Genomic DNA, 18,712 nt, shown 5'->3' on the forward strand with positions numbered 1-18,712 from the left:
TTGAGTTTCAAGCATGCAATGACACCCATTCCTCCACTAGTGCACATTCTCCACCACCCATGTCCCCAGTATCTCCCCCCTTCCCACCCTCCCCTTGCCTCCATGGCAGACAATTTTCCCTATACTCTCTCTACTTTTGGGCATTATGGTTTGCAATGCACATATTGAGAGGCGATCACATAGACTTAGTGACCCCTTCTCTACCCCAGCTGCCTTCTCCCCCAGCTCATGAGACAGGCTACCAACTATGGCCAATATTCCTGGCCCTTATGTCTACTGTCCTTGGGTGTCAGTATCATGTTATTTTATATTCCACAAATGAGTAAAAGCATGTATTTTTAAGCGAGGTCCTTGGTCACCTGGATACCAAGCTGTCATGGGCCTATTATCTTTCTGGACTGTTCCTCTGTATTGAGCTTTAAATGTTTTCTTAAATGCCATCAAGTTCTCTCCCTTCCACCTGCACCGTGCATTCTCATTTCATGGATGTGCTTATGGATTTTATGAAGTAGTCGCTTGGCTGAGTGACTCCTATGCAGATTCCTTGGGCACACCCTCAACCAATTTGTTCTAGTTTGTGGTTCTTGTAAAGACAATGAATTGTGTAGGGGAATTGAGGGCAGGGGAGATTGTTCAAAAGGGCTGGAGCACGGGCTGGAGCGATAGCACAGCGGATCGGGCATTTGCCTTGCACGGGTCCGACCCGGGTTCAATTTCTAGCATCCTGAGCACCGCCAGGAGAAATTCCTGAATGCAGAGCCAGGAGTCACCCCTAGGCATCGCTGGGTGTGGCCCAAAAAGAAAAAAAAGCTGGAGCACATGCTTGGCAGAGAATCTGATCCCAAGTACTACGTGCCCCTTCAAGAATCACCAGGAGGGGGCTGGAGAGATAGCACAGCGGGTAGGGCGTTTGCCTTGCACGCGGCCGACCGGGGTTCAAATCCCAGCATCCCATATGGTCCCCTGAGCACGGCCAGGGGTGATTCCTGAGTGCAGAGCCAGGAGTAACCCCTGTGCATCGCCAGGTGTGACCCAAAAAGCAAAAGAAAAAAAAAAGAATCACCAGGAGCAGGGGCCGAGCTATAAAGTACTGCGGATAGGGCGCCGGCCTGCACGGGCTGACCCGGGTTCCTTAGGAGCTCTTCCAGACTCCTGAGCGTCGAGCTAGGCGATGCTCAGGCGCGGCCCAAACACTGGAAGAAAAAAAAAAATCAGGAGCAATAATGGGGAGCATCACGGGGTCTGGGCCTAGCATCTCTCTCCCCCAAAGTAAGAGGCTAGAAGGGACAGGCCAGGACAGGTTCTGCACCGCGCAAAGGAAAGTAGCGCTGGAGAGAGAACTCTCAAGGGGGTAAGCGACACGCGTCGCGTGCGCAAAGCCCGAATTTGATCTGCAACTACTCGGTTTCCCTCCGTAGCAACGCGGGGACTGAAAGTACTATCGGTCCTCACCGGACCTAGCCCTCCGGCCCGGGGTCAGGGTCTGAACAAACGCTCCGAAGCCTTGGCGGGGCTTTGTCCCCTCATCAGCATGATAATAAAGCCACGGGGAGGCCTTGCAAAGTGGAGGACACGGGCGTCGGGTGAGCGCCGCGCGCGCACCGCCTAAGGTTCCCGGGGTTCCCGGGGCTGCCTTGCAGAGCGCGTCCCGCGGCCTCCCCCGGGACTACAACCCCCAGCATGCCCCGCGCGCGACCGCCCCCGCTCAACCCCGGCGCGCATGCGCTGTGAGCGCCGCCGCGCGCTGACTGGGTCTCAGCTGAGGAGCTGCGAAGCCCAGGGACTCGACGCGGCTCGCCGCTGAGGTGGCGCGGACCCGGGACGGCGGGGGAGCTGGACACCCCCCCTACGACACACACACAGGCGCCCCGCGGTGGCGCGGCCTGCGAGGTGGGTGCGAGAGAGCAGCGGGGGCGTCGCTGGGGACTCGCGGGGGTCCCGGCGCCCCCTCACGCCCCTCGGGCGGGCCGGCGGAGGTTCGGGCCGCGCGGCCGGGGAGCGGGGCCGCGGCGCGGCGCGGCGCGTGGCTCTGGGGACCGGGCGCGGGTGGCGGCGTCCGAGCGCGGCCCCCACCCCGCGCCCGGAGCGACGCCCCCCCGCCCCCTCCCCCGCGCGGCGGCCCCGGGTAAACACGCGCCGGCGCCGCCTCAGCCCCGCCGCTTCGCTCGCGCGCGGGAGACGCGGGTCGGGGCCGCGATTCGCGTTGCCACTCGGGGGAAACGGAGGCACGAGCGGAGGAGCCACGGTCGCCCGCTGCGGTCGGGGGTGGGACGTCGGAGGGACTCGGCGCCGCCTCATCTAGGCTGTTTTTTTTTTTTCTCTTTTTCCGGGGACCTGGGGGTGGCCAAAGTTTTTTTTTTCTTTTCCGCCCCCTTAGTGACAAATGTCGGGGTCGTCGCCTTTTCCCCATCTTGCTGCGCGTTCGGGCTTCGGGGGGGCGGGGGGTGCCGCACGGCTCTCTGGTGCTCGTCCAGGTGTATTCCTCACCCTTCTCTCGGGGTGAATTTTAGTCCCTCGTGGGCTGCGTTCTTCAGGGGATGCGTCTCCAGCGTGGACTCGCTCGCGATGCTCCCTCCCGTCTCGCCAGCGCTCGGGGACGCTCTTGCCTCTCCTCTGCCTCACCTGCCCGCTTCTCCTCTGCCCGGTTCGGTTCGATTCTGATTAGCCTAACGGGCCGCAGCTCCAGATACCCCCGGGAGCGCCCCCTTGGCCAGCGGTGGTCCCCAAAACAAAAATATGTTGGGGAGGAGGGGGGCAAAGTACCTTTCCCGCCGGTCCTTTCATCCTCCTCGCGGCCGCACCCACCACCGCGGGGGCCAGCTCGGGGGCTTTTTACTTTGAGAGGTGTGTGACCTGAGGCGGAGGGGAGGGGTGAAGTAACAGGTGGACAGAACCCACAGGCACCGCGTTGGAAGCAGCTGTGAGCTCGGCGCTGTGGATCCGAAAGCTCCTGCCTAGCCCGATTTGGGGGACTTGTCAGGTTGACAAAAGTCAGGGAGCTGAGGTAGGACCTCACAGAGGTTGGGGTGACGTGTGAAGGAGGGGACTCGGGAGAGGTTCATCTGTGGGTGCATAGGCTGCGTGCTGCTGTGAAGGGTCCCTGAGCAATGCCGAGTGTGCCTCCCCGAACCAAGAATAATCATTCGTCATACGGCTGTTGGGGACCACCTATGGCTTAGAAACTTCACGTCCTACGTTGTTGATGTTGTTTGTGTTATCGTTTTCCTCTTCCTAGTTCTGAACTGGCTCTCTTGGCAGGGATCCAGAATCTTGCTCACTTGGTCATTTCACATCAGTTTCATCTGTTTGTTCTCCACTTCGTGTCTGTTCCTCAGCTGGTGACGTCAGTAATTTTCCACAGCAGCCATTCATGAGCTCACACAGATTGTCACAAGGAAGTGGAATCGCACAGAGGGTGGGATGCCCGGCAGAAATAAGGCTGCTGTGCTGTTTCTGTTGCCACTACGCATTCCACACAGACAGGCAGGAAACGTGGGCTGAGGCCCAAGCTGGGCCGCAGGGATCAGGGCACTGGCGTCCAAAGGCACTGACAAATCACGGGCAGTGTTTTTAATGTCTTGTTTGCCTTTCTCATTTTACATATGTGGATGTTGAAGTTCGGAAGTTAAGTGATTTGCCTACTTGGTAGACTTTGTAAGACCAGCCCAGATACTTCTGTTCATGTCACTCTGTCTTGGAGAAATGCAAAGCTCACTGAGGATCACATTTCAGACTGCCACCTTTTGTTCACATTTCCGCTTCTTACCTTAGAAGGCAAATCCTATGCCATTCTTTTCATTTGACTCCTTCATTCACTACAAAACGATGGAAATAGTTCTCAAGAGCTCCATTTAGACCTTTTTTGTGTGTATGGGAGATTGGTTTTGGGGTCCCACCCAGTAATGTCGTGTTTGAGGGATGGTGCTCCAAGAACCGGTAGTGCCAGACCTGTGAACCAAGTCTTCTGCATGTAAAGCATGTGTCCCATCCTTTGAGCTATCGCCCCCGCTGGATATGTAGTGAATACCTACTGCAGATTCCCTCTTCTAGGATTAGAGAAACTGACATGGATCTTGCCCCATTTCATGCATGTCAGTATGTGTGCTAAGGTACGGTATTTGCAGTTGAGTTGGGGGGAGGAACTGTTAACTAGGAAGATGACATTGCACTTCCAGAGAAACCCTTGAGTTGTTCCAGGCTGTGGAATAGGGACTGCATGCCTAGATGTGGACTTTTAGGAGTAACTGTATGACTTGCTGAAAGATAATATAGTCAGAAGTTGAGACCTTACACCTGGCAGAACTCAGGGCTTACTCCTGGCTCTGTGCTCGGGGATCATAGACCCCTTGTACCAGGAATTCAATCAGAGTTAGCTGCATGCAAGGCAAGCACCTTATTTATTTATTTTTTGGAGAGGGGCCACACCCAGCGATGTTCAGAGATTACTCCTGGCTCTGGAATTACTCAGGAATTACTTCTACTGATGCTCGGGGGACCATATAGAATGCCAAGGATTGAACCCAGGAACATGCACTACCCGATGTACCCGGCACCGTAATCCCGGTACTGTCTCTCCAAGCCCCTGGAATCTTCAGATAGATTTATCATTAGAAATGATATTGAAAGCACCAATTCAGTTATCAGATATCTTATTCTTGTCAAGGGCCTGATTTTTAGAGCTATGATTATTTTTTTTAACCAAATAATATGACTGTTTGCAGACTTCTAGATGTATAGTTAGCTTAGCTAACATTCTAAAGACATAAAGCAACAGATCATTTCCTCCTTCTGGTGTTTGAGTTTCATTTGTAAATATCCTTCATTTGTGTGACTTGAGAATAGGGTTAAAGTCCAAGTACCACTCCACTTTAATATATTTTAAACTTTTGACAGAGTAATTAGGAGCACCTGCAACAAAGTTCTGATTCTGGCTCTAACACTTGAAGTGTTCCAAATTTAACACAGGTGATGTAACTTCCCAATGCCTCATTTTCCTCAGCTTTAAAAGTGAAATAGGGGCTGGAGAGATAGCACAGCGGGTAGGGCATTTGCCTTGCACGCGGCCGACCCGGGTTCAAATCCCAGCATCCCATTTGGTCCCCTGAGCACGGCCAGGGGTAATTCCTGAGTGCAGAGCCAGGAGTAACCCCTGTGCATTGCCAGGTGTGACCCAAAAAGCAAAAAAAAAAAATAAAAGTGAAATAATGGGGGCTAGAGCGATAGCACAGCGGGTTGGGCGTTTGCCTTGTATGCTTCCAACCCAGGTTTGATTCCCAGCGTCCCATATGGTCTCCTGAGTGCATGAGCCAGGAGTAACCCCTGTGCATTGCCAGGTGTGACCCAAAAAGCAAAGAAAAAACAATAACAACAAAAAAGTGAAATAATTACTCAGCTACCATCACATGCTGTAGCACTCTAGCACTGCCATCCCTTTGTTCATGTATTTGTTCGAGCGGGCACCAGTAATGTCTCCATTGTGAGACTTGTTGTTACTGTTGTTGGCATATCAAATACTCCACGGGTAGCTTGCCAGGCTCTGCCATGTGGGTGAGATACTCTCGGTAGCTTGCCAGGCTATTCGAGAGGGACAGAGGAATTGAACCCGGGTCGGCCATGTGCAAGGCAAACGCCCTACCCACTGTGCTATCGCTCCAGCCCCACCATCACATGCTATAATAGCTAATGTTTATTGGGTGCCTACTATATTATCTTGATGTTCTGAGATTTTACTTACATTAGCACAATCTTCACCATCACCCAGATGTCCTTCTAGTCTTATACCCACTTTGGTGAAGAAACGATGTCAGAATGGTAAGGAATTATTCAAGGACACACAGGTGTGTCAGGATTTGAACAGGTATAGTGAGCCTGCAGTTTGTGTTCATCTCACTGTGAGTGTTATTTTGAAAATTAGAATAATCTACACAAAGTTTCTACCACAGGCATTCAGTACCACAGTTTGCCTTGAGTTTATAAGCATCTCACACGTTTTTTTTGTTTGTTATTCATAAGAATAACAAAATGTTGTCACTGTCACCATCTTAGAAACAGAAGCCTTAGTTGGGTCACTTGCCTAGGGCCAAACCAGAAGTTCTGTTAGGTGGGAACAGTTCTTCCCTGACCAAGAAGGTAGTAGGAGTGTGAGCCAGTAGATGATAGACAAATAGAAGTACATCTTTTTGAGTTGGAGTCTGTGGTAGAATGATGCAGTGACAAATAGTTGGACTTCCATCACTATAATCAGGGGTTTCAGGCTCTAGAGTCTGAAACTAAAGTGAAATAAAGTTCAGAGAATGCAAGGCTTTATCTTACAAGCCTCAGCCAATTTTAATGAAAAATTAAGTTGGTTTACAAACAACAGAGGTACAGAAGCCATTAAAATAAAGTTTCCTCATGTTTTCATGAACATTGGCAGTTCAAGTGTTTTTTTTTTTCTATACTAATATGAAAGTTTGGTAAAAAACCAAAGGGATTTTTCTGTGTCTGAAAGCATGTTTGTATTCTTATGGAATTGTTAAAAGTATCTGGTGTAGAAAGCTCATGATTTTAAATAGCTAAGGTACAAGAATGATTGGGTTGGAGCAATAGCCCAGCGGGTAGGGCATTTGCCTTGCACGCAGCCGACCCGGGTTCAATTCCTCTGCCCCTCTCGGAGAGCCCGGCAAGCTACTGAGAGTATCTCACCCGCACGGCAGAGCCTGGTAAGGTACCTGTGGAGTATTAGATATGCCAAAAACAGTAACAAGTCTCACAATGGAGATGTTACTGGTGCCTGCTCGAACAAATGATGAGCAACGGGATGACAGTGATACAATAATCAAGGGTTAATTCTGAGAGGGGGTGGGGGAGAGGGAAAGGAGTGGGGAAAGAGAGATAAGGAAGAGGGAGGAGCTGCTATACCCAGCAGTGCTCAGGGCTTACTCAGGGGACCATACGGGGTGCCAGGGATCAAACTCAAGTCAACTATATGCAAAGCTGGCCTCGGGGTTTAATATTTTAGTTTTGATTTTGTTTCTGGTCCACATGTGGCGGTGCTCAGGGATCACTTCGTAGCGGGGATCATATGGGATTCCATATGGGATATTGGAGATTGAACCCAGGTTGGCCACATGTAAGACAAGTGCCCTATTCTCTATACTATCACTCCAGCCTTGAGTTAATTCTTAATATGTAGATGCTTGGAGCTTCTCTGTTCATCAAGGCCGTGATTCTTCATCTTGTCCCCCATTCTGATGCCCGCTTGGAAACCTTCCAGTACATTCCTGTGTTGCATAATTTAAGGTATCCAAAATCTGGCTTATTGACATGAGGACTTGTCACTTAGAAGATGAAATAACGTTAATTTTACTGGAGAAGAGAAATCTCAGAACACCCAAAGATTATCTTTTTAAGTCTAAATCTGGGGGCCGGAAAGATAACAACAGGGGTAAGGTGTTGGCCTTGCTTGGTCTACCCTAGTAATATTGGCAGGACTGCTCGGCACCCTGAGTGCCACTAGGTGCCCAAAAACCAAACCAAAGAAAAGAAAATGAAACAGGGCCAAGATAGTACAGTGTTTAAGGCACTTACCTGGCACACAGCCGACTTAGGTTCCATCCCTGGCACTGCAGTTTGATGTCCCCAGCCCTGCCTGCAGTGTCCCCAGAGCTCAGGTCCAGGAGTGAGCCCGGCTTACTGGAGAAGAAAAAAAACTCAGAACACCTGAGCATTATCTTCACTTGAGAAGTCAATGCCTCTGCAGCCCTCCGCCCCTCGCCCTCAGGTCTTTGCTCAGATTTCACCTTCTCAGTAAGCCGTCCCTGACCATTTGATTTCAAGCAGCATTTTCTGACTGGAGCAATAACTCAAAGGGCTGAGGGCATGTTTTGCATCTGCGAGCCTGGCTTCCTTCCTCAGCAGCACATGGTCAGGAGTAGTACCCAAGCGGTGTCAGTTGGGATCCACCTCTCCTCCCACTGCCAGTGGCATTTTGGGGTCAGGAAGGTGGCTCAGAAGGCTAGAGTACATACTTTGTACATGGGAGACCCAGGTTTGGTTCCTGGATCCCTGTGAAGCAACCACTAGGTGTGGCCCCAAAACAAATAGCATTTCCCCGAAACTGCCAATCCCTTTTTCCTGCTTGGTATATGCTGTAGCTCTGTTTATCATCTGTCATAAAATATAATTTCATTGTCATTTTTATATTCTTTGGGGGGGCACACCTAACAGTACACAAAGGCTCCCCCCATATGTTCTCGGGGCTCATTCTTGGCAGTGCTCAAGGAACCGTACAGTGCCTGGGATGAAACCCGGACCACCTGCATGCAAAGTGTGTGCTCAAACCTTTGATCCATCTCTTTGGCCTTTTTTTTTTCCCTTTGTTTTTGGGCCACACCCGGTGGCACTCCATGATCACTCCTTGCTCTGTGCTCAGGGATCATTACTGATGGGCTCAGGGGACTATATGGGTTGCTGGGGATCGAATCCAAGTCAGCTGTGTGTGAGGCAAAAGCCCCACCTGCTTTACTGTTGCTTTGACCATGTGACCCTTACTTATTTTTCCATTGCTTATTTCTCCTTTACAACCCTGGTATCTTTAGAAAGGGGGATTTTTATCTGCCATATCCCTGTAGATTCACAGTGCCTGGCAAGTAGGCACTCAGTAAATAATGGCTGAATCGATGAATATTTCCTTCACCCAGTCACCACAATTTTGTCTCCAAAAAGACAAAGCCAGCTTGTTTTGTGCACCTTGTTGTTTCCCTGACACTACTGCAGTGTTTCCCAAAGTGGGTGATATCATGTGCCTGTCCCCCCTGCCCCCTGGGTACACTGGAGCATCCGGGGGCAGTAGTATCCCTGACTGCAAATGGTGGGTGTTTTCTGTTTATTTAAGGTAGATTTTCAGGGCGAGTATAGCAAGTGACACACTTGCCTTGCATGTAGTCAACCCAGGTTAGATTCCTGGCACTACTTACCCCTGAGGACCACATCACAAGGTACCGCAAAACAAAAGAAAGTCGATTCCTGTGAGGCACTGAGGGTAGTAGTGTATTTCTGAGAGAGGTTAGTAGGCCACATAAATTCAGGACATATGTCCTTATTAATGACAGAATTGGGAGCACAAGTGACTGGCCCTTGGTTTGTCTTTCTTTCTTTCTTTTTTTTTTTGCTTTTTGAGTCACACCCAGCAATGCTCAGGGGTTACTCCTGGCTTTGCACTCAGGAATTACTCCTGGCGGTGCTTGGGGGACCATATGGGATGCAGGGGATCGAACCCGGGTCGGCCGCGTGCAAGGCAAACGCCCTACCCGCTGTGCTATCGCTCCGGCCCCTTGGTTTGTCTTTCTTAAACCTTGGTGTCCCTAAGCCGGGAATGTGCGTATCCAGCCCTAAGAGTTACCAGGCCACTGAATAACAACTCTGTCTCCTTCATGCAGCCTTTCCACATCACCCTGTAGTTATCTACTCATTTATTTCAACTCTGTAGTAGGGGCTGGAGCGATAGCACAGCGGGTAGGGCATTTGCCTTAAATGTGGCCAACCCGGGTTCGATTCCCAGCATCGCATATGGTCCCTTGAGCACAGCCAGGGGTAATTCCTGAGTGCAGAGCCAGGAGTGACCCCTGTGCATCGTCGGGTGTGACCCAAAAAGCAAAAACTGTCACTGTCATCGATTTGCTCGAGTGGGCACCAGCAACATCTCCATTGTGAGACTTGTTGTTACTGGTTTTGGCATATCGAATACGCCACGGGTAGCTTGCCAGACTCTGCCGTGAGGGCGAGATACTCTCAGTAGCTTGCTGGACTCTCCGAGAGGGACGGAGGAATCGAACCCAGGTCGTCTGAGTGCAAGGCAAACGCCCTACCCGCTGTGCTATTGTTCCACCCCAGAAAGCAAAAACAACAGAAAAAGAAAATCAACTCTGGTAGTATTTGTGTTCTGTCTTATTATGAAATAATCAACCTTGGCAGTTTGCCACTTTATGTGTCTTATATTTGCCTGCTCAGTGAAATTGTATTCCCTCCAGATGTACACGTGGGCTATGTGGAACCTGGTTTGGGGCAGTATTGGAAACCACTGACCACAAATACGTACTGCATGATTGCTGACCTTTCCCTTCTATGCTGTGTGCAAGCATACAGCCACTAGGCACTCTTATTCCCAGTGCCCAGGAATTTATTTATTCATGGTAAAATGCATAGCTCTTCCCCAAGAATTTCTCTGACATTTTATAATCACAGGAAATACTAGTGGATTTGTATGAGCAGCTTTTGGTTTGTGTTTTCAGGTTTATTTTTGTTATGCGAATCAAAAGTAGGTTGAAAATGCTATAAAGTGATTTTGAAAGTAAATTAAATTTTATTTTGTTTGCGTGTGTTTGGGGCTGTATCTGACTCTGCTCAGGACTTACTCCTCGCTCTGCACTCAGTGATCCTCCTGAGGCAGACCCAGGAGATCATATCAGGTGCCCAGGATTGAACCCGGGTCAGCCACATGTAAGGCAAGTGCCTTACCTGCTGTACTATCACTCTGGCCCTGAAATTTCATTCTTTTATAGATGTTCACTGTCACAATATATTTAATGAAGTATATATCTATTCTCCAAAAATTTCTGGAACTTCTTGTGGGGAAGCGCACATCTGATAGTGTTCAGGGCTTACTTGTACTTCTGCACTCACTTCTGATAGGGCTCAGGGACCATGTGCAGTGCCAGGGATTGAACCCTGGTCTGCCGTGTGCAAGACAAACACCCTACCTTCTTTACTATCTCTCTGGCCCCTGCAAGTTTATTTTTGTGCAAGTTTATTTTTGTAAATTGTACTTTCTTCCTACAATGTGAATCAGTGTAGGAAGAAAATACAATTTACATTTTAGTTTATGTGGGGGTGAGGAAGAGGAGCCTCCTGCATGCCGGGCATGCAATCCCACCCTTTGGTATCTTTGTTGCCCCATAAGCAGTGTTTTAGTGTTATGTTCCTATTGAGAAGGAGCATATCAGGGAGAAATTACTGAAGGATTTTACTAGTCTTTGCAAACCCTTGCCAAAAGAAGCACAAGTGTTTTAGGAATGCAAAAATAATACATACTGGAACTGAAAAACTACAAACTAAAATATGTTTGTTTTACTAAATTTAAAAGGCAAATCTGGAAACTCGGTGAAATTTCAAAAATCCAAATTACTTGGGTAAAGTGAACAATTATGACCTAGTGAGGGAAATTTTCTGTTTTACTAAGTTTTATTAATAAATTTTATATAATGGGTTTATTTGATGCTCTATATGACTTTCCGCCCAGATTCCCCATTTTCCAGTGGCTAGGAGGTCACACCGAGGCACTGCCCCTGGCGCTGTGTAATCCCACCAACAGCCAAAATCTATAGACTATAAAACCAAGCTCCCAACATCTTATAGCCTAGTTCTCCCTTTGGGAGAACCTGGCAAGCTACTGAGAGTTTCCTGCCCACATGAGAGAGCCTCGAAAACTCCCCATGGTGTATTCATATGTCAAAACCAGTAACAATGATGGGTCTCATTCCCTGACCCTGAAAGAGCCTCCAATGCGGCACCATTGGAAAGGAGAGTAAAGAGAGGCTTCTAAAATCTCAGGGCTAGGACGAATGGAGACATTACTGAGACTGCTCGAGAAATTCGACGATCAACAGGATGATGACGACGACGACGACATGACTAAAATAAAAACTTAACCTAAAATGGGCTAGAGAGCTAGTACAGAGTGTAAGGTATTTGTCTCACAAGTGGCTGACTCTGGTTAGATTCCTCAGCACCTCATATGGTCCCCAGAGCACAGCTAGGAGTGATCCCTGAGCACATAGTCAGAAGTAAACTCAGCATCATTGGGTGTGTCTCCCCAACTCCCCTCCCTCCTAAAAAAATGATTCACACAATAGAGGGGTTTTATTTGGTGATGGTAGATTGATTTTGTGTTTATTTAGGGACCTCACCCAGTTGTGCTCTGCGCTTGCTTGACTCTGCTCAGGGATCATTCTTCATGGTCTTGGGGACCGTATGGAGCTCCAGGAGTGAACCCAGGTTGACTGCTTGCAAGGCAAATGCCTTACCCACTGTACTATATATCCAGTCCCTGTTTTTCAGTTTGTTTTTATTTTTCTTTTTGGGTCACACCTGGCTTTGCACTCAGGAATTACTCCCAGTGGTGCTCAGGAGACCATATGGGATGCTGGGAATCGAATCTGGGTTGACTGCGTGCAAGGCAAACACCCTACCCACTGTGCTATAGCTCCAGCCCCTGTTTTCAGATTTTTAAATTTTAATTTGTCATTGACTGTAAAAAACTAAAGCTCGCCGAGGGGCGAGTGCACTCGCCGGCTCTCTGGGCGGCTCTGTCTCACCACCCGCGTTCGGTGCTCTGGAACCGCAGTGTGTGGACTGGATCGGGACGGCCGGTGGTCAAGGACAGGCGAAGGAAGAATGAGGACCAAGCTCGTTGCTGATTAGTTACCGTTTATTCAATCTTTCATCTTTCTCATCTCCCGCACTCCCAGCTCCGGCCTCTCTCTGGATCTACTCTCAACCCCTGCCTCTCCCTGGCTTCTCTCTCTCCTCCCCCTTGTCTCTCCCACCTTGTCCTCTAGGCTACAACCAGCCAGGTAGCCAAATTAACATAAGAAAGCCCTTCCTGAGGGCAGGGCACTCCAAAGCCCTTCCTCACTCTTAAGGTTTTTTTCTTTTCCTTAGTCCAGGAACTTATTAACATCTTAATACTAGTTATTTTTGTATGGACATAGCAAGGGATACATTGAGGCTTGCAAGGCAGCTCTCCTGGCAACATCTTGCCACAGGCTCAGACCACAGCACTCAGGCCAGATTAATCATTCCTTACCCTAGCAGGGTCCAAATCTAGTATCACTGTTTGGATCATGACAGCATTTGTCCATGATCAAGCTCTTAACTTATAGTTAAGCATTAGGCACTTTGGCCAGGCCCATCTCGATGCCAGGGTAGCACACAACTCACCGCTTGCCCTGGGTCCTTCTTGTCCCACGTCCAGACCGTGCTTTAGGGGTGCTAGGAAGTAAGGGCAGCTGAGGCTTAGGTCAAGAGAACAGATGCCCTGGAGGAAAATATCATGTAGAGTCAAATTACTCCCAGGTTATAAAAGCATAACATTTGTTAAGTCTTCCTGTGTCCATACAAAAAGGACTTGCTCTGAATAAACTATGCAAAGGACTCAAGGAGAAGAGAAAAACATTATTTACAAGTCAACAGAACACTAAGAAAGAAGCTACAAATAAACAAAGATGAATAGGAGCACTGTAACGGGAGTAACCCAATAAACCTAAACTACTGAGGCTATGTTATCCTACAATTAACTTATATTATTATAGAATTTCAGGGAGTTGGTTTTATGGGGCCACACCTTGCCTTGTACTCAAAGGACCATAGGCAGTGCCAGAGTTTGAACCGTTGTAGCTGCTGAGGCTGCATGCAAGGCAATAATCTTAATGCTGTTCTGTCTCTGGGCAGGGGGTTTGGTTTTTATTCATGCCATCCGAGCAGCTGGAACCAGGTGTGGCCCAGAGCAAGCACTGAGTGATGCCAAACAAAAGAAAGGGGCCTGCACTGAGGCATCGGACTGAAAGGATAAGAGGTCCTCAGTCGGAAAAGGAAGAGGTGGAAGGAGACTGAAGTTTAAGATGGCATTCTTGGGGCTGGAGAGAGAATAGAGGGGGTGAGGCACTTGCCTTCCACGCATTCGACCCCTTTCAATACCCAGCCCCACATACGGCTCTCTGAGTGCCGCCAGGAGTGAACCCTGAGGGCTGCCGTGTGTGGCCCAGAAACCCTAACCTCCCACCCGCAAAGTAATGATGAAGAGGATTCAGTCCTTTGAAAAAGTAACCTGTTAGGAAAGAATCCATCAACTAGTTAAAGAGATCAGTATGTCTTGGTGGCATTGCATAGGTTCAAGTAAATATTGAAAGGACTAGGTAATGGCGTTTGAGCTGGGCCCTAAAAGATGGCCAGGATTTGAACATTGGGAAATGAGAGGCAGCTTTCTGAGCAGTGGAAGGATACGCATGAAGGTGTGGGACATATTGAGATGGTGGATTAGCAGGAGGGAAAGCTTGCTGGCGTCTGAAGGCAGGTAGGTATGGAACCCAAGCTACAGTTTTAGAAATAGTGATCTGGTGTTTGTTTCACATGAGCGGAAGGACAGTCCAGGGGTGCGAAGCCTTTCAGAGGAGCCAGAGAGGTCACGGTGAGGGTGATCAGGATGAAAGGCACTAGAAATACAGGCGCTTAGAGATAATTGGAGGAGAAATCAGGCTCTGCAAGTGATCCATTATGAAAATAAGAGAAAATTCAGAGCCAGAAACTGTCCTAGAGCTTAGAATCTGGTTATTGTGAGGGGCTGAGCATTAGTACAGCTGGTAGGGCACTTGCCTTGCATGTCGCCAACTGGGTTCCATCCCTGGTTTCTCACATAGTCCCCTGAGCACTGCCAGGAATAATTCCTGAGCGCAGAGCCAGGAGTAACCCATGAGAACAACCAGGTATGACCCCCTCCCAATATATTTATATGTGTATATACATTAGTGGAACGTTGTGGGATATTGTTGAAAGGGAAATAAGGTGGGGATGGGGGCTTAGGTGGCAGTCGTCTGGGATAGAAGAAAGAGATTCACTTGAGAAATAAAGACTTTTCTTTATAGGGGCATCCCTTGCTTGTGGTGCTGGGGACCTGAAAGGGGCTCTCCTGCATCCAGGCCACCCCAGGGACCAGGAGGGCATCCATGGGGATGGACCGTAGGGCTTGCGAGCACTCCATCCCTCTGAGCTCTCTCCTGGCCAGCATAGATTTTGATGTGTTGTGGGGTAAATCAGCTGAAGCTGTACAACAGGAAGTTGGTGTTACTGTTTTTGTGCTTAGAGCGATTTGTGAGATACCATTGAGCCGTGAGAGCTAAATCTTCATTAGGAATCCATTAGGAGTGCATAAGTTGAAGACTGATGTGCAGAATATTTATGGCACCTGGAGGAAGATGTGGGCAGAAACACAGTTACCATAGAGAAGGAAAAACTAGTGTAGTCAGTGCGCGGAGTTGCAGGCGCTTGTTTCAGAAACCCAGGTAAGTCCGCAGTCAGATGCTCGAGGGCGAGGATGTTTAGGAAATGAGGCCAACGAGGATTCCTTATGGTGACAGGAAAGTACTTGAGATCTCAAAGTTCCAGTGGTGACAACACCTAATCAGAGAGAGAGATCAAAAGGGAATACCCTGCCATAGTGGCAGTGTGGGGTGGGGGGAGACGGGACTGGGGAGGGTGGGAGAGATGCTGGGTTTACTGGTGGTAGAGAATGGGCACTGGTGAAGGGATGGGTTCTCGAACTTTGTATGGGGGAAACAAGAGCACAAAAATGTATAAATCTGTAACTGTAGCCTCATGTTGATTCACTAATTAAAAATAAATAACTTATTAAAAAATAAAAAAATATAAAAAACTACAAAATAAATAAATAAAATTAAAAAACAATTTAAAAAAAAGTTCGGGTGGTGAGAGGAGACGTGGAGTCAAAAATGGTTCCATGTGAGTTGATTGATGCGGCTTGTGCAGAATTCCACTCTGCAGTTGAAGGACTCAGCCAGCAGTGAAGCAGAGGAAGAGGGGGACGATCAGCTTGAGTAGGTTCAGGACTGATGGCGTTCTTTTGGGTTGTTCCCAGGCCCCTCAGGTTGTTTTAGGTTGAAATCGTGGGAATGGGGCTGGACAGGGCACGTGCTTTGCATGCAGGAACCCCGGGTTTGATACACCTGACTCGCTTCCCCAGGCACTGAGATGGTAGTAACCACAGAACAAGAAACAAATGGGGAGAAAAAGTGGAAATAGGAGCTAGTGGTCTGATCTGACTGCCATAACTACTTTCTGTTGACTTTAAGTTCATCTTCTGGCCTGTTTGCTCTCTCGAGTGGGGGGTTGGGGGGCAGTTGGGCCATACCAGTTTTCCTTTTGGCTCTCTGCTTACAGATCACTGCTGGTGGGACTGCTGACCATTTGCAGTGCTAGCAATCAAACCATGAAATGAGTCAGAAAGAGAGGGACAGACATAGAAAGGCTGCACTCATTTGTGGAGTATAAAATAACATCACATGAGGCTGACATCCAAGAAAAGTAGATACAAGGGCCAGGGGGATTGCCCCATAACTGGAAGACTGCTTCATGAGCGGAGGGGAGAAGGCAGATGGAATAGAGAAAGGATCACTAAGAAAATGGTGGCTGGAGGAACCAGTTGGGATGGGAGATGCATGCCGAAAGTAGATAATGAAACAAACATGATGACCTCTCAGTGTCTGTGTTGCAAGCCATATTGCCCAAAAGTAGAGAGTATGGGGAATATTGTCTGCTGTGGAGGCAGGGGGAGGGTGGGAAGGGGGGTTTATACCCGGGATATTGGTGGTGGGGAATGTGCACAGGTGGAGGGATGGGTGTTTGATCATTGTGAGATTGTAACCCAAACATGAAAGCTTGTAACTATCTCACAGTGATTCAATAAAATTAAAAAAAAAATATATATATATATATATATAAATCAAACCAAAGTAGACTATATGTGAGGGAAGCATGCAAGCCTCTGTATTTCTCCAGCTTCTCCTCCCCATTTTTAAGTGAAAGGGAGACGAACTCCAAAGTTGTCTTTCACGACTCTGATCTAAGTGACTTTATCCTTTTCCTCCCAGTACTGAAGAAGCCAGTGAGCTCTTAACTGTAGGTTCAGGTCTACTAGAGAAATTAACTTGCTCTTGTAATACAGGATTTTTCTCTTAACTTATCTTTGGAAATTTTCCCTCAAAATGCTGTTTTCCTGACAGTGTTCAGTGCTGGGAATCAAACTTCGTCTTCTTGTATGCAAAGCACATTCCTTTGAGCCGTCTCTCTGGCCCAAAATCTTTTTTAATTTAGTATTTTGTGGTACGTTTTGGGGAGTTTTTATGTTTGTATTTGGGGGCTTCCTGGACTGGAGCGATAGCACAGCGGGTAGGGCGTTTGCCTTGCACGTGGCTGATCTGGGTTGATTCCTCCATCCCTCTCGAGAACCCAGCAAGCTACTGAGAGTATCTTCCCCGCATGGCAGAGCCTGGCAAGTTACCCGTGGTGTATTCGATATGCCAAAAACAGTAACAACAAGTCTCACCATGGAGACATTACTGGTGCCCGCTTGAGCAAATCGATGAACAATGGGACAACAGTGCTACAGTTTGTATTTGGGGGCAACATCTGGTGTTGCTCAGGGCTGTCTCCTGACAGTTTAGGGGATTGAAACTGGGATTGAACCCAGGTTGCCACATGCAAGCGAGTACCCTACCCACTGTACCCACTCCAGCCCTTGTGATGTTTCTGTGCTGGCTGGCCAACCAGGCTTGCTAAGCCAGGTTCTCTCACATGCACAGGTAGCCCCCATGGTCCTCTTTGGAAATTGTGCTGTGCTCTGACCTGGTCAGGGACCCTTGGAGTTAGTGAGGGACAGCCGCAGAGTAGTTCTGAATGTGCCAGAATGATGCTCAGTCTTGGGCCAGAGGGAGCTCAAGGGGCTGAGCATATACTTTGTCTGCAGGAGGCCCATGCTCGGTCTTCAAAGAGCACAGAGCTGGGAGTGACTCTGACCACCATTGGGTCACTGTGCCTCCCTCAAAAAAAGGTACTTAATCTCTCTGAGCCCACATCTTCACTGCTGTAAAATGAGAAGTTTCTGGCAATATGCTGAATTCTCAGTATTATTATTTTTTCTTCACTGGAACTTCCCATCTGACCTCTCTATCTACCAATTTCCACAGTGAAAGATCGAAAATTTATCATATTCTAGTGCTCTTATATATTTGCATATCCGCAAATAAAAACTTCCCAGTAATTATGTAGATGGTATAGCCAATAAAGGATTTAAAGATAAGATAGTCTGTTGACCTCTTGCTTAATTATATGAGGAACAGGTGCTGTGTAACGCCGGCTTTGTGAGGTAAGGGTCCCCAGGAGGGGAAGCTTTTGAGGGAGGCTGCCTCAGGGCGGGGGTGTGAGAAATGGAACTGGGGCTGTTTGGGAGCATCAGCACTGGGCTGGTTCCTTAGATCGGGGAATCCCAAACTTACCTGGCCTCTGCCCCCTTTCCAGGAAAAATAAAGATCACTCAGTGCTGCCTGATATCTACCTTTGTTTAAGGAAACAAAGTATCCCCCAGTCAGACCCAAGGCTACTACCACTGTCCGCTCTTCTTGCTGGCTGGTCTGCACTCATGCACCCATGGTCTGCACCTCATGCACCCCTTTGTTACCTACTTTGACAAAGGCTACTTTAGACAGACCAAGCATGTGCTAGGGGTAAAATTATTTTTTTCTTATAGTTGTGATGATCAGAGGCCACACTCACTTGGTTTTGTGCTTAACAGGGGTCACACATTTGACTGTGGCCCTCTCTGGGGGTCAGACACATATGGCTGTGGCCCTCTCTGGGGGTCGGACACATATGGCTGTGGCACCAGGGATCACAAGTGGCTGTGCATCTGAGATCACACGTGGAGGTATTGTGAACTGTTGGCACTCGTGGGGCAGTGCTGAGGGTTCAACGCAGAGCACCGCTGGAAAGGCAGTTGCTTGCCACTCAGCTCTCCCTATCACAGGGAACTTTTTTTTTTCTTTTGGGCCACACCAGTTGATGCTCACGGGTTACTCCTGGCTCTGTACTCAGGAATCAGTCCTGG

General features: G+C 48.6%; 1 protein-coding gene across 1 annotated transcript in view; it reads left to right on the forward strand.

The window, feature by feature from the left end:
• Positions 1-1,741: 1,741 nt before the first annotated feature.
• The window catches only part of SGSM3 (small G protein signaling modulator 3), a 33,032-nt gene continuing 16,061 nt past the window's right edge, over positions 1,742-18,712 (forward strand). Inside the window, exon 1 of the mRNA XM_055144164.1 lies at positions 1,742-1,890. The gene's annotated coding sequence lies outside the window, so the exon portion shown is untranslated. The remainder of the gene's footprint in view (positions 1,891-18,712) is intronic.

This window comes from Sorex araneus, chromosome 6 (assembly GCF_027595985.1).
Source record: "Sorex araneus isolate mSorAra2 chromosome 6, mSorAra2.pri, whole genome shotgun sequence".
In the NCBI taxonomy this organism is placed as follows: Eukaryota; Metazoa; Chordata; class Mammalia; order Eulipotyphla; family Soricidae; genus Sorex; species Sorex araneus.